Source organism: Papio anubis, chromosome 14, assembly GCF_008728515.1.
Source record: "Papio anubis isolate 15944 chromosome 14, Panubis1.0, whole genome shotgun sequence".
Classification (NCBI taxonomy): Eukaryota; Metazoa; Chordata; class Mammalia; order Primates; family Cercopithecidae; genus Papio; species Papio anubis.
The window spans coordinates 57598995-57625524 of record NC_044989.1 but is presented as its reverse complement, the minus strand read 5'-3'; the positions used below and the strand labels follow the sequence as shown (position 1 = coordinate 57625524).

Genomic DNA, 26530 nt, shown 5'->3' with positions numbered 1-26530 from the left:
CCATTTATTAGTGAGAATGTGTGGTATTTGGTTTTTCTGTTTTTGCATTATTAACTTAGGATAATAGCTTCCAGATGCATCCATGTGACTGAGAGATCATGATTTAATTTTTTTTTAATGACTGCATGCTATTCCATGGTGTTTATACCACATTTTCCTTATCCAAACCACTATTAATGAGCACCTAGGTTGAGTCCATATCTTTGCTATTGTGAATAGTGCTGTGGTTAGTACATGTGTCTTTGGTAAAATGATTCATTTTCTTTTGGATATATATCCAATAACGGGTTTGCTGGGTCAAATGGTAGTTCTGTTTTTAGTTAGAGAAATCTCCAAACCACTTTCCACAGTGGCTGAATTAATCTACATTCCCACCAACACTGTATATGTGTTCATTTTCTCTTTATCTTCCCCAGCATCTGTTGTTCTTTGACTTTTTAGTAGTAGCAATTTTAACTGATGTGAGATATTACCTCATTGTAATTTTATTTCCATTTGTCTTGTGGTTACTAATGTAGAACATTTTTTCATATGTTTCTTGGCACTTTGTTTTATTTTGAGAAATGTCCATTTCTTTGGCCCACTTTTTAATGAGGTTGTTTTATTTAATGGGGTTATTTATTTAAATAAGAAAACTTTATTGAGGTATAATTTCCATATAGTGATGTTCACCCTTCTTAAGTGTAAGTTGATGAATTTGACAAATGTTTACAGTCATGCAGTCACCAAAGCAATGAAGTTGTTAGATATTTTCATCATCTAAAAATTCCCTCATGCCTCTTTGTAGATAATCCCTCTCACCGTTCTCAGCCTCCAACAGCTCTTACTATTATAGCTCTAGTTATTTCACTTTTGTAGTTTCAATATAGAAAATTTTAGCCCACTGAGACACTAGCCATTAAAATTATCCATAAATTTCTTAAATTGGTAGTTAAAGATGTAAACCACAGAACCGAAATAATATTGTTCAAATTTTGTGATGAGGTGGCAAGTACTAAAATGTCATCATCACAGAAAATATTACAAAATACTGTAATTTCATTTTATAAATTGCTATCTCAGATTGCAGTTTTCACCATCACTTAGAGCAATATCTAGTTTCATAGATTATTGTTTCCATTCTTCTTTCAAATGTTTCAATGTCAGTAGAGTATTAAAAAATGGAAATAGCATATGTTGCCAAATTTGTTTTTTCTTTATATACTTTGATCTATAATTGCCAGAAAATGTTATTCCCTATAGAAATAAGTGTTGAGCTTATATGTTCATGAATCATATCTTTCATAGTCATAGAAATTGTGTTGATTTTCTTGTTCTAATTATCTTATTTTTATTGAAATAATATTTGTATTCCTTTTTTTCCCATGCTGTATCTATTTAGGAAACAAATTTCTCTAAAATTTTTAAAACATTTCAATCATTTTAATAGTGAAATAATTCAGAACTGTTAGATTTTTTGCTAAGTTTTCACTAATATTATTAAAGGTAAATTAGTTTATACTCAATAATGTGGAAAATATAAATTCAATTTTAGCTTCTAAGACCACAATTCACTCTCCATTTGAAGATCACCTCTTGTTTTACCTTTTTAAAAACTGCATCTTATATATTGTATAAAATAAATCGAATTTTTTATTGTGATTATTACCTCTTAGATCCAAAATTGGAACAATAAGAGAAGCATGGAGGAAACAAATGCATGATGTGACTGGCAAAACATACCTCATTACTCAAGAATGTATTGCCTCCTTGCCATTGGAAAGAAGGATTCACAAGTTAATTTTTTTTCTTCCCTTACCCAAGTGTTTCCAAAGCTGAAAAGCTCCTTATAGTTCAAAACAGTGCCCTAAAAAAAGTTAGTAGCACAATCCAAACCCTCAAAAATTCCAAAAACAGTTGTTCTTTGTTTTGAAGATATAGGGCAAGAGATGTGGTAAGGAACTTCCTAGAGGCCTGAAAGACTCAGTCAGAATAGATGTGTGGTTTATGGGTTGAGCTGTACCGGTGTGTCTGAGTATTCTTTAACACATTTGTTTCTTGTGTACTTGAGATATTCAGGGCCTCCAAATTACATGACTCAGAGCAGGAAAGTCCCTTGAATGATTTGAAAGATGGGTACTGATTGATCTCACCTCTCATCTTTATGACAGTCCTTTAGCTTTGATGATGGCTCTTAAGGTCTTCTATTTTTATAACTGTACATTACCAGTTTCTTCAAGTCTTCTCTTAAACAGCTTGATTTACACCCTGACCTGGGATTTGAAGTAAATAATAGACAGCCATAAGTCTCCAACTGTTAGCACACAATTTAAAAGGTCTTTTTTTTTTTTTCCTTACTTCCCACTTCCTACTTTTTTCTTGGCACTTCCTCAGTTTTCATGTAATCCATCAAAGCTTGTTCAAGGAATGTCATCTCTTAGTTTACTGTTTTCCTCCGTATGACTGGTTGGCAGTGCACTGTTGCTAGCATGGTCATCCAGAGGCTGTATGTCTCAGAGGAGGAGAAACTGCATCTGTTCTGTAAATGCTGCTCTTGCTGCATGTTGCTAACCCTTCATACTAGAACACTTTGTTAGACCCTTTTTCTACATGGTAAATACGCTTAGCCATCTACAAAAGGCTTCCTGTTCTTAATACAGTTTCTTCTTTTGCCCTGACTACTCACAGTTCTCTTTCTTAATTACAGACAGGAATATTTGGATCTGAACTTTATAGATACAAATATAACTAAATAAAAAATATATAACACTTGAATACCATATATTTCATATTTGTTGTAGCACTGTTCACAATAGCTAAGATTTGGAAGCAACCTACATGTCCATCAGCAAATGAGTGGATGAAGAAAATGTGGTACATATTCACAAGGAAGTATACTATTCAGTCATAAAAAGAGAATGAGATTCTGTCATTTACAACAGCATGGAAGAAACTGGAGATCATTATGTTAAGTGAAATAAGCCAGGCATAGAAAGACAAACATTGCATGTTCTCACTTATTTGTGGAATCTAAAAACCAAAACTATTGAACTCATGAACACAGGGAGTAGAAGGATGGTTACCAGATAGGCCGGGAAGGGTAGTGGGGAGCTGGCAGGGAGGTGGGGATAGTTAATGGGTACAAAAACATAGTTAGATAAAATGAATAAGACATACCACTTGATAGCACAACAGGGTGACTATAGTCAATAATAATGTAATTGTACACTGAAAAATAACTAAAAGAATGTCATTAAATTGTTTGTAACACAAAGAGTAAATGCTTGAGGTGATGGATACTCAGTCTCCATGATGTTATTATTTCACATTGCATGGGTTTATCAAAACATCTCATGTACTCTATAAGTATATACACACTTCCTCTGTACTCACAAAATTAAAAATTAAAAAAAAATTAAAATAAATATTTAAAATAACATATTTCCTGTTTGACATACATGCTACATACGTCTACTACTCTCACTCTCCTCTTGTCTACATTCTTGAGGTTTTGATATCTGTTCTTTAAACTCTTCTATTTTCTTTACAATGTATGTCTATTTGGGCAGTCTCCAAAAAAATTAGCTTTATTATTTGTGTTATTAAATTTGTCATAAAAAACAGGTAGAAGTTTTCATTTTCCTTTCCATACAAATTGTTATTACAGAGAGATTTATTCATTGAATGTAGGAGTGATTAAAGCAAGAATGTGGAAAGCATGATGTAAATGAATTGATATCAAAATCAGAAATGTAGATGAGTAACCGTAAAGTCCTGTATTGCTTTAAAGAAGTGAATGGGATTCCTTCAACCAGAGTCCCAATGGGACATGTCTTCAATGTGAGATGCTGGGTCAATAAAGGAAAAGAAGAAGATAGATAGGGAGGGGGAGTTTGTCAATGAGGAAGAAAGGAATCCCTAGACTGAATGGAATTTAGACTGAGGAAGCACATTTTTGAAAGGGGGAAGGTAAACAGACCAGCAGTAGAAGTTTGAGAGAAGACAGCTGTCAATCATATTTCTTATGAGTAGGCTGACCAGGATGGGACTCAATTTAGGAAACTAGCAGGGAGGTTGAGCATGATAGATACATTAGCAAGAAGGGAATAATTTGTGGATCAAACTGTTCTAATCATTTTCACAGTGCCTATGGTGATATGCAAATGTATTGAATAGGCAAGTAGGCAGAGATTAAATTAGATATTCACATGATATTTTAAACTAAGACATTTTACCTTTTATCAAAAGACTTCACTTAAAGTAGACATATCCAGAAATACTTTTATAATATTGAGATTTATCATGACATCATTTCAAACAGTGAAGAAATTCATAATGTTGATTTTGCATATTATATTAACTTTTATATCATTTTGCCTTAGCTTACCAAAAGGACTTGGTTACATATGAATGGGAGAAATCCAGGTTATTAAAGCCACCAATCCAAATGTAACTCTAATATTGGCTTGTGATAAATAACACTGCATAAGTCCAAAAAGCACAAGAAGCAGGACTGAGTGCTTTGGCCTAAGGACTTTTGGATTATAGACTATCCCTAGTTTTCCTGCTGGTATGCCAAGAAAGAGTATATGCTATTACTAACATTTTATACTAAACATATAGTAATACCACAGGGATGCCTGAATAATCCGTATGCAAATCAAAGGGAAGAGTAACTTGACTATTAAAAGTAGACACTGGAGGTCTCTGGGACCTGTTTCCTTTGTCAAGTTTGGGAGATCTCCTGTCATGGCTCTGAAGTGTCTTCTAGTCCGATCTTATATAATTGCAGTTATTCTTATTCATCTCACATCGTCAGATGTCTGGTCTGCAGACTCTGAAATGATGCTGCATAACTCCTTTCTTGTCACATGGCACAAAAACTCATTCTTCAACAAAAGTAAAATGAATTTTTTCTGCTCCACTCAGAGTAAATGCCAGAAGCTTCATAAAAATCCAGAGATTATCAGCTGATAATAATGCATATAGTGGTAAAGACAGAAATTATTAACACATGACTCACTGCTGGTTTCTTCTATATTTTAAGGGGCAATGGGGACCCATGAAAGCGGGTCGTTAAAAAAAAAAAAAAAGTTCTTCAAGCTTCTAGCATGCACACCCAAATACCCACTATGGTATTATTCATGTCATCCTGGACCCCTGTGAGAACTATACCCTCCTTTTTGAGACGAATAATGTAAGATCATTTGTAAAAAAGGGTATACAATCTGCTTTATAAGTCAACTTAAGACTTGAACTCATAATGCCTACATTGGTGTTTTTTCTTTTTTCTGCTATTCTCTCACCCAGTAATTTTCAACCACAGGTGATTTAGCCCACAGGGGAATAATTTGCAAACATCTAGAGAGAGTTTTGATTGTCAAGCAGGGTAACAGGTATCTAGTGAGTAATGGCCAGAGACACTGCTCAGCATCCTGCAATGTATGACACTCCCACTCACCACCACACAGAGACACAACCAAGAATTACTCAGTCCGAAGTGTCAATAGTGACTGGGAGCAGTGGCTCATACCTGTAATCCCAGCACTTTGAAAGGCCAAGGTGTGTGCATCACTTGAGGTCAGGAGTTCCAGACCAGCCTGGCAACATGTGAAACCTCACATCTACTAATAATAGTTTTAAAAAATTAGCTGGGCATGGTGACTGGCACCTGTAATGCCAGTTACTCAAGAGGCTAAGGCAGGAGAATAGCTTGAATCCAGGACATGGAGGTTGCAGTGAGCCCAGATTGTGCCACTGCACTCCAGCCTGGGTGACAGAGCAAGACTCCATCTCAAAAACGAAAACAAAAAATAACAAAGCATCAATAGTGCTTCTGTTTAAAAACCAAAAGCTAGCTCTTTACATTTCTTCTCAGGGAGAACCATAAAATTTGTTTTTTAAGTGACACAGCTCCTCCTCGCTCAATAATCAACGAACACAGTTTGTTGTATTCAGTTCTGGTAGTGCATGTATAGTGATTTGGCTTGAGACATAAGCCAAAAGAATGCATGGTAAGCCATTAGTTGTTGCATCAAAATCAATCAGATTATTTAATGAAACAAGAAACTGTTTAACTGATGTGACCCATTAGCTGCATGGAAAGTTGAAACCTGTAACACCCTTTAGTGATTACATATGGTGGGACCCAGTATGAAGTGAGTTTTGGGATGTCTTTCTACTAAATATGAAACTTCTCGAGGAAGTTTAGGATCACTCTAGTCATATCCAGGATAAAGAAATCCTAGAACTACTATAACATCAAATATGTCTGAGAATCAAAGCTCTTCCATCACCATCTAGAACTTCGTGGGATTTATTTTTGAGATAAAATCTCTTTTCTGATTAAAATAATGTAAATGTATCTGTGCCAGAGTCTGTTCATCAGTTTTATTTCACCCTACCCCTGATTGTTTATTCCAGGAAAATCATTCTCCAAGGTTTCTTGTTTTTGTTTTTTCTTTATTTTCTTTACCTTGTCATCTGTTTACTTTCCAGTCTTAAAGACTTCAGCTCAAGTACACCAAATTCTCTAATCTGATACATAGTTATTTCAACATAAATGAGATTTCCGTCTTAAGCTGTTTTTACAATAGCTATCTAGTTTTGAGTAAAGGACAGGATAAGAGCCACTTGGTAGGAGGGATGTTTACATTCAATTGTCACTCATCTTGATGTCCTGTCTCTAATCCTCTTCTGACACTACCCTCAATGAGAAACCCCCTTCCTCCAAAATGACAGCATGTAGCATTGTTTTGAGAACATGTTGTCTTATGTTCTCAACCTTTTTATGTGTATTATTGTCTTTGTAGTCATATATAAATGTCAGAACTTTATCCTATACCCCTTAATAATTTCCATATTGCCTAAGACAATCTATGTCAACTATATATTAACAATAAATACTTTGCTGAAAATTATTTAGCTAGAAAATGAAGTCCTAGTCCAAAGGAAAAAGAATATCTTGAACTCCTTAGGATGAGATTTCCAAAGTTACCTGTATGCATTTAAACAGCAAATACTTGGCTTATTTTAATAATAGAGCTTTATAGTCTGACCCATGAGAAGAGGATGACTGTGAACGAAAACATTATAGGTTTGATTGCATTAATATTTTATTGGAAGCAGCCAAGCAAATTGTAGATTGATTGTAAACAGCACACAATCAGTGGCTATGGAGAATTCCAGCATCGAACAAGACTTTAGCTTCTTTAAGAAGCAGTAGAAAATTTTCAGAAAAATCATTCAAGCTTTAATTTCCTAATTTAAATGGTATCACTCACTTAAGCAGTTTAGCTGATTATAACGATAAAAACTTGCCATGTACTTAGCAGCAACTTGCACATTCTCCTATGGTCTGATAGTTACAATGATTACTAATAGTTTCAATGATATAATTTTTTCAATATTCAAGTCAAGATTTTTAATATACAAAACACTGACACTGAGATTAAGCATTTTATTTCAGGGGTAAAGCTTTCTCATTTTCTATCAATATGTCAGGTGCAAAACAGTTGTTCATGCTGTTGCTTTACTATGCTTTCAAATATATTTGCTGCTTGAATTAAGCCATCTTAAATTAATATATGCTAATTTCTTTTGTATGCAAAATGCTACCTCTTTGTGGAATGATAGTGGATTGCTTAAGGCTCTGAGGTACTGTAGTCTGTGCTTTTACAAGAATGTAATGATTATGTCTAATTTTACCTAGCTTGGAAAGCCAGGAGATCAAGGTGAAGATAGGGTGCTTTCAGCTCAGTTAATATCAATATTGACTGAATGCCTTCTATATGCCAGGGATACTGCAAAGAAGGGAGAAACAAAAGATGAATGTGATGCTGCTGTTCTCAAGGAGATCAGAGTCTAGAACTGAAAAGAAGAATCAGCTGGAGTAGACATTAAGATAAGAATTGATCAGCCAGCAAGCAGGGACTAGGGTTGTTTAAAAGAGAGGCAAAGTAACTTTCTTAATTGAGGCAAAGTTAGTTTTTTTCTTTACCGAAAGTCAACCATCCCAGAAAAAATGCTGCTTTATTTTTAGTCGTTAAATTCTTATTAATTATTAAGGGCATTAATGGATACCAAGAACAACCACAAGCATTATTGTTATTGATGTTCTTCTCGCCTTCAATACTCTGCCACCTTTAAACATAAAATAGATTATTATTTCCCTTTCGTCTCTCTAACCTCATACCCCATATTATATATTATGTATCACACTATATATCATTTAATTATATATTATATATATCATATATAATTATATATATTTTTGTGGATACAAAATAGTTGTACATATTTACAGGGTATATGTGCTATTTTCATACAAGCATACAATATGTAACAATCAAATGAAGAAAATTGTGGTTGGGCGCTGTGGCTCATGCCTGTAATCCCAGCACTTTTGGAGGCCGAGGTGGGTGGATCACTGGAGGTCAGGAGTTCGTGAGCAGCCTGGCCAACATAGTAAAATCCTGTCTCTAATAAAAATGCAAAAATTATCTGAGTATGGTGGTACGTTCCTGTAATCCCAGCTACTCAGAAGCTGAGACAGGAGAATCTTTTGAACCCAGGAGATGGAGGTTGTGGTGAGCCGAGATCATGCTACTGCTCTCCACTTTCCAGCCTGGGTGATAAAGCAAGACTCCAACTCAAAAGAAAAAAGAAAAAGAAAAAAGGGCAAAATTGAGATATTCTTCACCTCCAATGCTTATTATTTCTTTGTGTTGAAAACATTCCAAATCCAATCTTCCAGTTATATTGAAATATACAATAAATTATTGTTAATTATGAGAACCCTAATGTGCTACCAAACCCTGGACTTTATTCCTTCTATCTATATTTTTGTACCCATTAGTCAAACTGTTTTTCTTCCCCTGCATCTCTCTTCCTCCCTCTACCTTTCGCAGCCTCTGGTAACCATCATTCTACTCTCTACAGACATGAGATCAATATTCTAGCTCCCACATATAAGTGAGAACATGAACATGAGATACTTATCTTACAATGCTTGGCTTATTCCCCTTAACATAATATCCTGCAGTTCTATCCACATTGTTGCAAATATCAGGATATCATCCTTTTTCATGGCTGAATAATATTCCACTGTCTATACGTAACACATTGTCTTCATCCATTCATCTATCAATGGACACTTAATGCTGAATCCATGTCTTGGCTAATGTGCATTGTACTGCAGTAGACATGGGAGTGCAGATATCTCTTCAATACACTGAAGTCCGTTTGTTTTGTGATAAATATCCACCTGTGGGATTGCTGGATCACGTGGTAGTTCTACTTTTAGTTGTTTGAGAACTTCCCCACTATCTTTTGCAGTGGATGTACTAACTTACATTCCCACTGACAGCTTAGTAGCATTCCCCTTTCTCCATGTCCTCACCAGTATTTATCATTCCCTTTTTGATAAAAGCCATTCTAACTAGGGTAAGATGATAGCTTATGTGGTTTTGATTTGCATTTCTCAGATGTTATTGATATTGAGGATTTTTTCAATATCAATATCTGTTTGCCATTTGTATGTATTATTTTAAGAAATGTCTATTCAGATTTTTGTCCATTCTTACTTGGATCATTTATTTTATTTTATTTTTGCTATTGTGTTGTTAGAGTTTCTTATATATCTTGGTTATTAATCACTTGTCAGTTGAATAGTTTGCAAATATTTTATCCAATTCTGTAATTTGTCTCTTCACTTTCTTGTTTCCTTTGTTGTGCAATGCTTTTTACTTGATGTGATCCCATGTGTCCATTTTTGCTTTATTTGTCTGTGCTTCTGAGATTTTCCTCAAGAAATCTTTTTCCAGTCAGTGTCCTGAAGCATTTCCCAATGTTTTTTCTAGTAGTTTCAGAGTTTCAGGTCTTACATTTAACGTTTTAATATATTTTGATTTTTTTATATGGTGAGAGATAGAAGTTTAGTTTCATTCTTCTGCTTATGGATATCCTGTTTCCCCAGCACTATTTTTGAAGAGACTGTCCTTTCCCAAATGTATCTTCCTGATGCTGTTGTCAAAAATCAGTTGGCTGTAAGTGTGTGAATTTATTTCTGGGTTCTTTATTCTGTTCTATTGGTTTAAGTGTCTGTTTGTTTTTGTTTGTTTGTTTGTCTGTTTGATCACAACTCTTATTCTGAAGTTTGGTTGCTCAGATTCCTAAGTTCCCACCCATCTCCACAACTTAATCTCTGCCCCTACCCTCCTACTCACTGATGTTGTTGATTGTTGTCATGTAACACCCACTACTCTCTTTGAAGTTTGTCTCATATTCTGAATCTTTTCTTGTATGCTATCAATTAAAATATCTCCCTGTCATGCTCTATTCCTTCATATCCTACTGTTTGCTTACTTGAAGCCTAGATAATGTGATTAACAATTGGTAGTGATATGATAAGCCATGTTATCACATGACACATATCTGCTCTTCAATTTTTTCTGGAAAAAAAAATACTTTTTCCTGTAAGTAAAAATTTTCAGATTTTAGGATTTTACTTTTTTTAAGAAATGAAAGATATCTAGGCTCAGACAGCTATTGAATTCATCACATTGTCATTCCTCAGACTCAACACATTGCCACATGCCCTATGTATATTTATATGTATTAAGAACATAATGTATGTATAATAGATGTCAATAAGGAACTAAATACATCTTAGTGCATGAGTGAAAATTGAGGTAAAAACTATTCAGTCTAAATCTGTTCACAAACCTCATCAGTCCAACACACACACCAGCAAAGAATATTACTTACTATCATATATCATTATTAACAAATGTTTATGTATTATACTATATCTTAGCTTCAAAAACTGTATTTGAAATGTTTGGTATCCTGTGAAATATCTTTCCTTTACGTAGTTTTTCTGTCTAGTGATTTCAAGTTTCACTAGGTCAAAATATAACGTATTTGTCTGTCTTATTAGGGCAGTTATTATAATCAATTACTTTTATTACAGTGAAAACAGAAGGTGAACAGTTCTAAGTTATTAAATATTTTCTATCAACTTGAATTCTCAAGAAAAACAGTAGGTATCTTCCAGTAATTTCCCATGCTTGAAAATTAGGAATTTTATGCAAATTTTAAAAAAATTTCTTAAGGAATTCTCTAGATTCTTCTAGATTAGTGGTTCTTAATCTGTATAGCTCTTGGGGAGCTTTAAGGTGCCTAGGCCACAATCCAGATTAATTAAAGTGTCAGCACTTTTGAAAGCTCCATTGAGGTCAAGTACTCTTCTAGGGCGAAAACAAGATCAGTCATGCTGATGGATATTCTGGCTTTGGGAGTGTGAGAACCACTGACACTGAGGAATGAGCAAAGAACGATATCATCCCCACATGGAAACTGAACGGTGATTGCTCCATGTGGTTTCTAGACCCTAAGCATCTTACACTATTGTAGGAAGCAGAGAACTCTAAGAGGCCAGGTGCCAAACACAATTGCCTAGTAGCAGCTTGGTAAGTAGCCAACTCGCTAACAAGCAGAGAGAACTGGTGAGTCTGAAGACAGTGACAGACAGAAAGGGCAGCCACTGTTGCTCATGATTAAAAAGCAACATTGTTGAGTACTGACTTTTAGGATTAATTCACAGAGTAATAATAGGTCAGGATCAAATGTAAAGACTTTTGACTTTTTCAAAAGATTTGAAAATTGCCATTAGCCTATAGGGGAGCAGGGGCTAATTACCCTGTTGATAAATGTAGTTAATAGTGAGATCCTGAGAGAACACAAGCAACTCATCCAAAATTACACATACAGTAAAAAGACAGCAATGGAACTAATTTACTCAATCCAAGTCCTCCTCCGTGTCTATTATGTTATTCTGACAGTGAAGGAATTGATATATTTAATATTACTATGTTGGAGGAGAAAATTTAACATACTTCACCTTAAGTGTGATTAATCAGTACCTAAATGAACATACTTGTTGGGGTAAAATCTAGATTGTCTATCTCTCTTTAATATTGGTATTTCTGTAAAAAGAGTACTACAACATCATAAAGCAAGAAGAAAAGGGTAAAGCACTGAGGCCTTGAATTGCAGTAAATAAATGCAGCTCTTATATATCAGTGAAGTGGGGACATTAAGTTTATAAAACAGTAAATCTAGATCTAGATTTTACACTGAAGGAAATCTAAAAGCACCTGTTTATTTTCTTGAATTATGCATTAGAGATTAGGATTTCTGAAATACTTAGCACTGATTATTGCTAGGGGAATGGTATAGATTTAACTGCACTATTAAGTGAGATAAATTGTGCTCAGAAGGGCAATTGCATATACCCTATACTTCTAAGCTCAATTCTTTCTTTAAATAGGTTTTGTTAAACCTATTCAACTTGAAGTTATCTACAGGTTTCTTATGCGCTGGTAGCACTTATAACAATAAATCTGCACAATAGATGGTCAGTATGAAGCGTGATGTTTTATTACTTTTATCTTTTAGATTTCTTTTATAGATGAGCTTTCCTGATAAAGAAACAGATTTTAGAGTCAAAATGGCACCAGCAGCACTAGTTAGATATCTTTGCTCTAACCTTCAAGGGATGAGTATGTTTAGGAAGTAGCCCAAATTTAATATTTCCTATGATGCTTATTTATTTTAATTATTTGTTTCTAATTAGACTCTTTATGTCATATATATGTATGCTGAACATAAAATAACATTTTCCCAGTTTCCTTCCTCTATAATTAGATGCAGATTCATTTTTCTAAAAAGTGAATAAAACGTTATGAAACTACAGAATAGTATCATTATCATTGTGAGGGTAGAATGACACTGGCTGAGAGAAAACAATAATTTCAATCTCTCTCTCTCCCTTTAATTTTCAACTCTTTGACTCTTTGACTCTTTGTTCTCACTGTCTATTGTAGACAAAGGAAACTCAAATGTGTAATACCATTGAGCTTGATTAGATACACAGGGAAAGTTATGTAGTATGTTTAATCTGCAACCTGTGTACATTAAAAAACAAATTGAAATGGGTTTTTGGAAGTGCATTGTCATGAATCAATGTGCTTTCTGGGTCTAAGGAACATAAGACAAGTGTCTTTTTGTTTTTGTTTTTAAGAGAAGCATAAATAGCTGAAACCTAAGTACAATCTGTTATCAATACTTATGGCTCAGGAGATGTGTTTCTTCCTCATTTGATTTAGTTTATATTCATGAAATGAAATCAAGATAATCATTTAGGCCAATTCTTTATTATTATTGTTGTTATTATTTTATTTTTTTTTTGTAGATGGAGTCTCTCTCTCTCACCCAGGCTGGAGTGTGCCAGCATGATCACGGCTCACTACAACCTCCACCTCCCAGGTTCAAGTGATTCTCCTGCCTTTAAGACAGTTCTTTACTTTACTCTAGTAGTCTTAGATGTGATTTGTAGGAACACACTGGAATATATGAAAAATTTCCTAGGAGTACATGGTCATGAAGATTATTAAGAAACTTTTATTTTAAAATTTCAATTAACATATGTATTCTTTTCTAATACGGGTCTGGCTGAGAATGTGTCTGTTATTAAGTTGTCCTATGGATTTACCTTTCTGATGGCTTATCTCTCAAGTACCAAGAGAATTACAAATATGGTTGTTAGTGTTAAGAAAATGAAAAAAATCAATGACTGAGTAAGAAATCATTTTGCAAGGAAGATTGTTACCAATGTCTTATTTTCAACAAAACTGACACAGGACTCAAACTAATAGCATATAGAAAGTCAAAACTAAGTGTTCATGATTACTATGTGAGATTTGGTATAGAACACCATTCTGTTCTTATTTGCTAATTTATGTTCGTTAGCTTTTCAAAGTTTAAAATAATGACAGAAATAGAAAAATACATTTATCCATATGATATCCAATAAGAAATAATCTGTCCACAGATATAATAAATCAAAATTTTTTATCACTTTCTATCCACCTCATACTTATATTTCAAGTAAAATTATACTTTTATGTTTATAAATTGTTTTTAAATCTTCATATAATTATTTTTAAATCTGACATTTGGTGTTATAATATTAAATGAGACAGTTCAAAATAAAATCATTATCTTTGAAACTTTTGCTTCACACAAAACAAAGTTTATATACAGGTTATTTATTGCAAACGAGTAAGATAGGATGATCAAGAATGACTTTTAAGTTTAGATTAGAATGAAATTCTGTGAACTAAATGCAATAAAAAATGTATTAAAGAAGAAAAAAGAATGGCGTACAATAACTGATTGTTAAAAGGTTTTGCACGTGTGTGTATATATATACATATATGAAAATATGTATAACAGTATGTATTTTTATGCCACTTAATATTGTTTAAAGATTGACATAGCATTCTGCCTCAAATTATTCTTTCTAACTATTTAAAATTGAAATAAAACATTTTAAGGTGACTTAATGGTGAGTACATATATATTCTACATTATTTTTAAAATACACACACAAAAAGAGGTTTCAGATGTGCGTAATGTAGCCTTCCCAAACATCTTTCTAGACTAACCAAGCATTTGTCAAACCTTCCAGAGGCTAAAATACAATTTGAAGATAGCTGAGTTGCTTGCATTGAAAGTGGAAACAAATCTCATTCCCATTTTCTTTAGCTAGATAGCTCTTGAATTCCATGGGTCCAGGTACATGAAAGATTTTTCCAGCTCATCTGGAATGATTCAGTACTAATTACAGGAGAGAATTCTGCACTATTCCCTATTGTCCACATGTTTGATGGTTTCCAAAAGTTAGATTTCAAAGGAATCAAATCTGGGGCACTAGTCAGAATATATTTCAAAATCATGGCAGCCACTAGATATTTCCTTGGTGAGGGAGTATGCTTAGTAGGAATACTGTCATTGGGGTCTAAGAGAAATTTTTTTCAGAGCTCATAAAAACTCTAGGAACAGGACTCAGTATAAGAATAAAAAGACCAGAGCTCCTGTGTTTTCATTTGAGGACGTGCTGTGCCTTAGTAACTATTTTATTAGATTATTTTACATAGTACTTTTATCCAAAGTGATAATAAAAACAGTTTTGCATAATTGCCCTGTAAATCAGATTTATTGGGTCATACTCAAGAATAAAGTTTAAAAAAAATCAACTCTATGGAAATTTCATCATATTAACTTTTACTGAGGAATGTGAATATATAAAATTAATCTTTATATTATTGCTATGACTTGTTTTATATTAATCTTTCAATGAAAATCTAACACAACAATTTAAATATCAAATAAGAAACCTCAAGCTATATAAAAAATGTGTTAAATAAGAAAAATGTATGTCATACTCTAAATGGGTTAAATACCATTTTTTCTTTCATGGTGTTTGAACTAAGTATTTTGGGAAGCTCATTTTAAAATATACATTTTAAAAGGAGATGTTGAATATAAATCTTTTGCAGAATTTATGCTAAATATAAATCTCCCATATATCTCAGTTTACTCCAGGTCAGTAGTTACACAAAACTAATAAATTAGTATCTTCATAAGCAGGAAGTAGATATAAGTACATGATATGTAGCTAGTAGAGATAGATATATGATGGATGGAGACAGATTCATAGATACATAGATGGATACACAGATTGATATATACAAATATTAGTATATAAATTATACAGTACTCAGCATATGTGGAGGGATAGAGATAGATATACACAAATATTAGTATATAAATTATACAGTACTCAGGATATGTGGAAGGATAGAGATAGATATACACAAATATTAGTATATAAATTATACAGTACTAAGGATGGGAGGGAACTCAAGTCAGTCAGACTGAGATTTTGTTACAAAATGTGACATTTCACTAGATCCATTTACAACTGTACTTTCCCCCATGAGATTATGGAGACTCCTATGACAAGAATCGCAGTCATTTTTGAAGATACAGAGGTTTGGGTTGGAGCATTTAGTTTGATAAGGGACAGAAGGGCCTCCTGGGAGTGGATTTGTCCCAAAGTCACAAGGGAACTTCAATAAAATACAAAATCAACAACTCCTTTAGTCATGATTGTATTGATATAACCCAACCTTGATATTCTCTCCCAACATACACTTGGGAGAGAATGAGCTACAGTCAACTTAGAAAAGCTTGCATCTTTGGAGCTATGCACACATTATGGTCTTAAGAAACAGTTCAAAGAAGTGAGAACTGTTTCTCTATTCAATTCCCCCAAAGAGTGAGGAGCAACAGGACTCTGGCCTGGGAACAATGGAACAACTGAGAGAAAATGACAGATGGGAATGAATACATGATGGTCAGTGCCTTGAAAGCACAGTGTTTTTATTTTTTAATAATGGAAGGCACTGCATGATATAGACAATAAGGCCAGACAAAAATCTCAGAAGCAAATTGAAGAGACTGAAAATACTCTCAGGCATACTGAGTGCAAGAAACTTTCAAAGAGAGTATCTGAAGTACGGCCATATTAGAGGTGATTCATGAGTCCAAAAACTCCCAATTTAGGGCTCTTATAAAACTGGTTACATGGTCTAGGCTTGAAGCTTAAATGGATAACTATCTCCTCCTAACCAAAATCTAAACTGTAGGAATCCTATCCTCAGGTACAAAACTACAGCTAGGTAGAAGAAATAAGTTCTAGTGTTCTATGCCACTATAAGATGACTATAGTTAACAATAAAATATTATATACTTTCAAATAGCCGGAAGGATATTGAATGCTCCCCACATGAAGAAACAATAAATGTTTCATATGATGGATATGCTAAAATCCTGATTTGATCACTCTATATTATAGGTACTGAAACATCACTACGTACTCCATGAATCAGTACAATTATTATCAGTCAATTAAAAAATAAAATTAAAATAAATAAAATAATGAAAAAGAAGGTGGCCATAGAAACTCAAAAATATCAGTATATGTACCAGTGACCCTTTTGTTTTAATACTGGACAGACTGAAATGTAGAAAGAGAGATATAGATTATAAAGAAGGCTCTATCTAATTTAGCTACTTAATAATGCTCACAAGAAGGAAAATACAAGACCTGATGTCTCTGTTTCAGGCAGCAAATAGATAATGCTATCATGAGGTATCCTCTGTAAATAACAGTACCCTCCTCAAATTTGAAAATATGTCCCAATGAATGTCGTGACCTTTTTTCAATAAAACAGGCTGCTCTCTTTCCTTTGAGATTGGAGTGTATCTAAAGCAGTGAGCTGAGAATTCAGAAGTTAGAAGCTGCAAGAGAGTCCCCAGTCTCGTAAGCTGGTATTTGACAAGCACAATACTTATTCCCATCTTAACAGCCAAATCATCTAGAGAGGTTTTAAATAATTACAGATGCCCAAAGCATATCCTTTGGCCAGAGAACCAAACTTTCAAGGGGTGAAGCCTACACATCTGTATTTTCTAATAGCTCATGTGTGAATTATGATTCTACAATGAAGTTTGTAAATCACTACTCTAGAGTTTTTGAAGAATTAGGTCTTACTTTCAAATCTCTGTATTAGGCTGACATACTGGAGGAAATGTAAGAATAAGAGTTGGCCCAGGCCACTCTCTCTACTGTAAACCTTTGAAGACTAGGCAAAAGAGAGGCATATCAGCAGTTGCCTAAGGTTTTAGCAACTTGCTTGGTCGAGGTCCTGTGACAGCAGTTGCTGATTCTATCACCCTTTATTTTATAAATTAATCTAAGTTTTCATGAAATTAATAACCAAACTACACAAAGCAGAGATACTAGAAAAGAAATCTTTAGGTTTTACAAACAAAACCCTGCCTGATTGTAATATTTAATACCCTTAGTGTCAACAAGGCTGCTCAGAATAATTGTGTCCATATGCTGGCTCCACTCCGTCAGCTCTTATTTACTGTTTATGGCTGAAACTTTTTATTATGCAAATCTCTGTAAGTACAAATTTAAATCAAATTGACCCCACTTAGTATGGGTTTCTTAATTTAAAATACACTAATGTAATTATGCTCTAAATTATTTATTTTACAAATGAGCTTTAACCAAACCGACTTTACAGCTAACATTTATTATATGATATTATCTAAAAATGTACTTTAATACAAAGAAAAACCAAACTTTAAATTAGGGAATCTAAGAACTGCCCCATTTTTTAATTGCCTCTAGAGACTTATACACCTATGGGAGCCATTTCATCACTCCAAGTCAGAATTTTTTCATCTGTAAAGTTGACATCATAGCCACACCAACCTACCTCTTAGGATTGTGTAAAAAATACAGAATTCAGTATAAAATAATATAAAGTATAATGCAGTTATAAGATAATTGGTTATAATTACTTAAATAACTAAGCTCAACTATGGGATGAGGTTGAAACAAATTTGGAACTCATGTTTGGTGAAGGAATGAATGAAAGCATAATTTCATGATGATGATATTAAGGACTTGTCTCCTACTACATCCTACCAAATGTAGAAAAAATGTATTGACAATATTCTCTTCCTCGACATATGAGATCTTTGTGTTCCCAATGAACTTGCTTAGTGTCTAGTTTGCACTAAAAGTAAATATTTGCACAAAGGTTATAATTTGCTCTATTATGACTAGGTCGAGGAAAGGAGTAGCTGTTCTTATTCAAATGTTGTGGAGTCTTTCTCTGTTTTTTTGTTTTGTTTTGTTTTGTTTAAATTCTTTGGCCTCTCTTTTGAAGGCGAAGAAAGCAAACACCTCTTTACTCTTATCGCGTAGTTAGAGGTTTTTCTTTTCATTGTGATGGGAGTGCATTCCTAAGAGCAACATTTTAATCAGTATACCATTTTTTGGATCACATTTCATTCCAGTGGTAAGGAACTAGTAAATTTTGCATAGGTAGAAACACAAATTCGTAATATATTTTTTTTTCAGTTCACTGACTGCACCTTTTAAGGGGTTATTAATAATTTAAATTGGTGTTCATTACCCTTGACAAGTTAGTTAACTGTGCTTTTAAATCTTTTGCTTATGCTCAAATTCTTGTATATCCTTTTCCATTTATGTAAATGTTATCTTCCCAATCATTTAGCCTTGAAAACTTCTGAGTCATTTGAATCCTGGCACTTTCTTTTCATTTCTCCCTCTCTCCCTCTTTTTATAATTCATCTGCTGGTTTGGATTCTATAGGTTTTATTTTAAGTAATTAAAATTCAATATACATATTTAGCTGTATGTATTTCTAGCATGATCAAAATTTTTTCAGGAAGCACCTTATGCTTAATCCTTTAAATTCTTCCATTGTCATTTTGCAAATCATTATTGTCTGGAGATTTGGTTCCAGTATTTTTAAAATCAGCTACAAAACGAATCATGTATTACAGTCAATAATTCCCAAAATATGTTACCGATTAATTTGCTGTTACTTACATTTCACTTCTTTGCCATGGATTTAATTTCCATGCTGCACGTATCCTTGAGTAGTCCTTTCAGAGCTTACAGAACAATGCCACACATTCAGATTTCAATGGATTCCTATCTGCCTTCTATACCTAAATTCTATGAAAACTGCTACTACTAGTGTTATAACTTTCACATTATTAAAATCCAACGGACATTTTTTTAAACTCTTCTTACAGCGTTCTCAGAATCATTCACCCCATTTCTGTTTCTTCCTTTGTGAGGACTTTTCTGCTCTAGAGTCACTACCTACTCACCATGTTTGCCTTTTCCTTTCTAGGCACTCCTCCGTTTCCTTTCAGACTCCTTATCCAACCTCTAACTGTCTTCCTCTTGCCCTTTTCATTTAAACACTTTCTAGATCATCTCATCCATTCCTTTGCCTTTAAATGTCACATAGGTATACTGATGGTGAAGATAGCTATATATATAGTGCTGATCTTTCAAAACCGTATATCTTGATCTCTCCATCTGGTTACCTTCCATTTATCTAAAATTTCACTTGTCCTAAACTGAACTCCTAATTTTTGGATCTTCCATTTATACTTCTCCTTCAAACTTCTCCATCTTTCCACATAGCACTAGCATGTGCTCTGTATTTCAAGCTGTGACCTAGTGATCAACAGCCATACCAGCATCTCTCTCTATCCTCATCAGCAAATCTCTATGATTGTAAGTAAAGTCCTATCTTAAATTTTAGCCCTTATTCCTATATCTGCTGTCACCTTCCTCACCTGTCCACCATAGCCTAATGAGGTACTTTTATTTTATTTTATTTTATTTTATTTATTTATTTGCGAAGGAGTCTCACTCTGTCACCGAGGCTAGAGTGCAGTGGCGCGCAATCTCATTGTAATCTCTGCCTCCCAGGTTCAAGTGCTTCTCCTGCCTCAGCCTTCTGAGGAGCTGGGACTACAGGCACCTGCCACCATGCCCAGCTAATTTTTCTGTATTTTTAGTAGAGACAGGGTTTCACCATGTTGGCCAGGATGGTCTCCATCTCCCGACCTCATGATCCGCCCACCTCAGCCTCCCAGAGTGCTGGGATTAGAGGCTGAGCCACCGCACCCAGTCTGAATTACTTAAATGAATTTTCTACTTCCTCTTTCTCTTAGAACAACCATTGTTCACTCTATAGACAGTATGACTTTTAAAAAATATGTAAATTTGTGTATTGTCATCCCTTTGTTAAAAAGTAAAAATTATTATCTTGAGATAAATATAACATCCTTAACATGGCCAGTAAGTTACTGTTTACTCCTAATGTGAAATTTTTCAACATGCTTTTTCCTGAATCTGGGATGGTTTTTCTTCATTTATGGCCTGACTTATCACCACACTTTAGGTCTAAGTTTCAATGCCCAAATAATTTTTCACTCATTCATTTATTCAACAAGTATGTCTTGACTTCCTATTATTTACAAGGCTTTATTCTAGGTACTGGGATAGCTTAGCGACAAAGCTAGAAGAGAAAGGAAAGAAAAAAATGAGGATGAATAGGGAGGAAGATAGATACATACATATAATCTCTATCTTTGTTGTTATCAATATATGTTAAGTGCTATGAAATAATTGCTAAGAGAGGTCTTATCTAACACCAATCTAAATTGGATTTTCCTTGTTCTCCTTCCTAACAACCTGATTTATTTTTATAGAATTTATAAGAATTTATAACAGTGCATGTATTCGTGTTATTTCTGTGTGGAGTATCTTTTTACTGTACTGTAAACTCCATGTGTTAGATGCCATGCTTCTTTTAGCACTAATTTATCTCTGGCGTTAAAACCCAGGGTTGGCACATAATAGGTTTTTAATAGATATTTGTGGAGCAACTACTCAATTGTTTCTTTTTAATATTCATCTTTTAAAAATTGTATCCTAAATGCTCCCAGGAGATGTCCTGGGTCAGAGACAGATTTCTTATTATCTCACAGTAAAAAATGAATGCATCGACTCCCCTTCTTTTATCCTTGCAGTGACATGATGAAAACTGATAGGGGAAAAAAAAAAAAAAAAAAAAAAAAAAAACTGAGTATCCAGATACTCCATAGGAGAGAAACAAAGTACATTTTTTGTTGTTGTTGTTCTCTGTTAATAAAGAGGAAAGAGGCCACTATATTCCCCCTTTCCTAAAAGGGTCTCCTTAGAGACCCTGAATCCTAATGGGCCTGAGTCCTTACTCCAATCATTTGGTATGTAAATAAAATATCTCTATGAGGCAGGTAGCCCCCTGTGTCTGAGGCATTGTTTCTTCTGCAATATCAATACTGGGGAGATAATGCTCCCGTCTCCTTGACATCCTGAAGCTTAATCTAGGGAACTATTCCAGGATATAACCATTTCGTCCTCTTGAGGAAATATTAGTTTTATTATACTTTCATATCAGGACCATTAAGTAAACAAACAGCTAGAGATCAAATTCTTACGTATAAGAAGAATAGAATGTTCCTGTGTCTCAGGAGGCTACAGATTTCTACAGGAACACTAAAAGATACAGTAAAATTTTATTTCGCCATAAATAATGAAGTGAATGCATAAATAAAAGTAGGGCACTAATAACATGACTAAGTGAACACATGAGTGAAAGTAGGACAGTCTTATATGGAATAACCTTTCAGATGTGAACTTACTTCAACAATCTCATCTATGTTTTGTTGGGTAACAGTCCTGCATGAAGTCTCATGCTCCTTAGTCTTAGTGGGTACACCAAACATGCAAGGCCCTGACAGCTCTTTTCCTTTGCCAGAGTTGTGTTTACAATGAGTAACCATGAGGTATGAGATCATGTACCCCTCTAGAACAGAGTGTGCTTGCTTACTGCTTACTATAGGTTAGTCAATTATCGATGCTCAGTATTCTCCTGTAATGCAACCCACTGCATGTGCAGCAACCATCTGGGCCTTCTGCTTTAGCCCCACTGAACCAGTGGAACAAGAAAAAATAATGTAAACATGATGCTCATACTGCCATGAGTAACGAAATTCTTTACCTCTGACCCAGGAGTCTCATGTCTACTGCCAGCATCCATGAAACAGTAACAACAGGCTAATGTGTTCACAAGGAGGGTAAAATTAAATCCCAGGGCCTGACAATTATTCTTAGCATACATACAGTTGAGAGGTAGCAGGAGGTTGAGTTGACAATTTAATTTAACCATACCTTGGACGTGCACTATAGTTTCTGGATCTGCAACCAGAATAATGTTGTTCTTTCTCTTATTGGTCTCACCTACAGGTCACTCAAATTACCCCCTGTGAGGGCATGAGATGCAGCTGATATTCCAGTTTGTGTGACATATGCTTTTGGGAGATATTTGCGTTCACAGATAGTGCCTGCAGTGACTGTCAACTCAATTCCACTGATAATTTAGGGACATTCTATCAGAGTAGAAGGGTCATTGGAGTGGCCATGCAGCATGTCTAGCAGAGATGTATTATAAACCTTTACTGAAATTCTCATTATTTTCCAAATATACCATGTTCTTTTGTTTTCCTGGGATTTTGCACATTTGTTTCTTTTTATCTCAATCTATTGCCATTATACTCACCTTTTATAACCAAACTGAGGATCACACTTCTATGATATATCTTCTGATTCTCCCTTGTGAAAGCCAAACTAGTTCCTCCCCTTTTGTTTGCTTATATAGTTACTATATACCTCTATAATGTACTTGTTAAGCATGAAAGGTTCCTGTCATGACGGAGAAAATAGACTGATCAAATTATACCAAGATAAAAGCTTGGAAAACTTTCAAAAATTTATTTATGCTCATCAAAATATTATCCACTTCATATTCATTGTTACATACTGCAACAACACTTATCTCTGAATGTCACCAAATAAGTTGTTGCTTTATATTTTTCACACCTTATTTTACAGGCTAACTTGTCTAATAGATTGTATCACTGTTAATTATGTCATAGAAGTAGCTGACACAGACTCAGTCAACCTTGGAAGGACAGGGAAGGGTTAAATGAATCTGAAATATTACCCAATATACACCTAACCTATTCTAGGTTACTTTTAAATGCAGTGGTTTCTAAGACTGAGTTTATATTAAAACATATATTATGAAATTGATTCTGAAATTGAACTACTACTGGAGCCACAATTTAAAAAAAAAAAAAAAAGGAAAAAGAAGATGAAAACTTGGAGTTGGGAAATGATAAAAATAGGTTTTAAAGAACATATTATTTACAATCTATTTTGTTTTTATTGGTTTACTTTAGTGTCACTTTCCAGCTTAACAATAAGATGAAATGATAACCTAAAGGAAAGTTTCATTATTACATTTTAGAGGAAAATATGAGCATTGAATGTTTTAGTAGAAAAGATAAAATAAGCACTAAGTGGAACATATCTATCACCAAATTCATTAATACAAAAAATTGAAACAATTTAGATAATTTCTAAATCCTTAACTAGGAAAATATCTCATTTGATCATTTTTTATCTCCCGCATTTGAAGACTTTATGCCAGTCAACAAGTTATATAATATGTTAAATAGCAGTAACCAATGTGGTTATTTATAAATCTCTATGTATATAAAGTTAAAATCTCTAACATTATCATGGTGTTGCCATTTAGTTAAAAAATAGCAATAGTTTAAAAATAATTGCAAAGAAGTCATGTCACTAAGTTTGGAAGTGCTCAGTTTTTAAGAAGAAAATGTTATCAGTCTGAAAAAGGAGAATTTCTTCTAAACCATTACAACTATGCTGGTAGAAGTCAGCAATTTCATAAAACATCCATTTGAATGATTAGTATTAAGCTAATCAGTAGCAAATCTCATGGAAAAGAGCTATGTTTTGGTTGGTATGTTTGAAGGTACTTATTACATTATTTTAAATAATTAACTAGATAAATTAAAATGGACTATGCCAGGGCAAAAGTGAGTTTGCCATTACAAATAATTATTACAATTTATTGCATATGAGATCTAAAGGACAATCAAAGGGACATAAACAATTAATTTATCCATCATCAATGAGGGAGGTAGCTATCCTTATAATTACATATTTTAGATAGCCTATTTCTTTAAGTACCTAAATATATAATCATTTAAAATGCCAATGTCTCAGAAATGTGTTACATACTTCTAAATGAAAACTAATGTCTATAATTGAATGTCCTCTTGACACAAGATTTAGATTATGACAATCAAATATTTTACTCCCTGTAACCTGGGCTATTAGCCTCTGTTAACTTTCCTAATTCTAAATTCTACTATCTAATAAATGTGGTGTAGAATGAGAAACAAGAATGTCCAAGGTTCTTATAGTGTCTAAACAACTCAATACTTTCTGATGGATGACTTAAATTTCTGTTGACTTCTGCTTCTCTTAAGAGTATGGGTTTTGTATTTTTATATGCCACATAGTTTTGTTGAAATTTAGAAAGCTTGTATTGATTCTGAGGCAAATAAGTAATATGTTTACGTTTTATTTTTTTATATTGGACATGACTTTCCTTCTGCTTTGGCTTTAGTTCAGAGCATTGAGTCAATCCAAGTATTAATGAGTTGGTATTGGGATTTGTGGTTGCTATAGTTACCCTCTGGTGCACCACCTGTTTCAGATTCCTTGAATGTGACCTTCCCACCCTCACCTTTAGGTCTTCCCTCCATGCTGTGCCTCAAAGCAGGTCTCTCTCTATGCTCTTGCTCCTTCTCCAGCAGTATTCTGCTGTTCCTTATTATTTGATGCTTGCTCACCTGTTGGTAGCTGGGGGCTTGGGGAAGGCATTTACTGTGGTTCTGATTAAGCTTTCATCCTAGGCAAATATTGCGTTTCCTGGGTTTCGGGGTTAGGGCCTTCTAATGACCGTGCTCCTCCCTCAACAGGAGGAGACTCTATTCAGTGCACATTTTTTGCCACTTCCTCTAGGTTGGAGTGATTTTTCTGTCTCCCTCTCTCAGCTATAATAAATTTTCACCATTTCCCTAAGAAAAACGCTGTATAGTGCTCTTCAAGAACAGCTTAAGGCTTCTTTATTTCCTGTAGAAAAAAAAAAAAAAAAAAGGAGTGGGGGCATCGGTGAAGGAATTTGAAGCCTGTTTTGGACCTTTACTTCAGTTGCTGAGTCTCCTTTAACCCAGCATAGATTTTAGGACGATCAATAATCTTTTTGGTGAGGCTACTGAGTTCTATTAAAAAATCCTGTGAGAGAAAAGTCTCCTCCTCTCAGGCTATACCCACCAGGAGTTCTACATTCCCTGCTATCCCACACTCAGGCTTTAGCATTCCGTTAAACAATTTATCCAGACTAATCTTACCAGTGTCCAATAGCATCTTCCTCAGGTAAGCAAGTACCTGAATCTCATTTTTCCAGAAGGAACTTGTTTTTGTTAAATTTTTAGTTATTTGGTTGACCTATAAACTTAAATCTATGGAGTGTTCAAAAAAATTATGAACGTGTAGATACTCTAGCTATTTTGTTGTTTTTAAGAGTAGGAGTGAAACGGTTTGGATATTTGTCCCCCCCAAATCTCATGTTAAAATGTGATTCCCAGTGTTGGAGGTGGGACCTGATGGAAGGTGATTGGCTCATGGAGGCGGATCCCTCAAGAATGGTTTATCACCATTACTTTGGTGATAAGTGAGTTCTCATTCAATTCACACAGGATCTGGTTGTTTAAAATTCTGGGACCTCTCCCCAACCCCCTTTCTCTTGCTCCTGTTCTCACCATGTTATGTGCCTGCTTCCTCTTTGCCTTCTCACATGGTTGAAAGCTTCCTCAGGCTTTCACCAGATGCTGGCACCATGCTTCTTGTATAACCTGCAGAACTGTGAGCCAATTAAACCATTTTTTTTCTGTATAAATTAGCCAGCCTTAGATATTTCTTTACACAATGTAAAAACAACCTAAAACAGAAAATTGGTACTCAAGAGTGGGGCACTGCTACAAAGATAACTAAAAATGTAGAAGCAGATTTAGAACTGGGTAATGGACAAAGGTTGGTAGAGTTTGGATGGCCCAGAAGAAGACAGAATGATGAGAAAAAGTCTGAAACTTCTCAGAGACTTGTTAAATGTTTGAGATAAAAATGCTGATAGAGATATGGGCAGGAATATCAGACTGAGGAGATCTCAGATGGAAATGAGAAACTTATCAGGAACTTGTATAAAGGTCACCCTTGTTATTCCCTAGCAAAGATCTTGGCTGCACTGCATCC

General features: G+C 34.3%; 1 long non-coding RNA gene across 2 annotated transcripts in view; it reads right to left on the bottom strand.

Moving 5' to 3' along the window:
• Nucleotides 1-26530, bottom strand: part of LOC103876965 — a 128916-nt gene that overhangs the window by 78996 nt on the left and 23390 nt on the right. Inside the window, exon 3 of one of the 2 annotated variants that reach the window (XR_001894130.3) lies at nt 2133-2252. The exons of the other annotated variant lie outside the window; for it this stretch is intronic. This is a non-coding gene — a long non-coding RNA (uncharacterized LOC103876965). The remainder of the gene's footprint in view (nt 1-2132; nt 2253-26530) is intronic. 2 annotated transcript variants of the gene reach the window in all.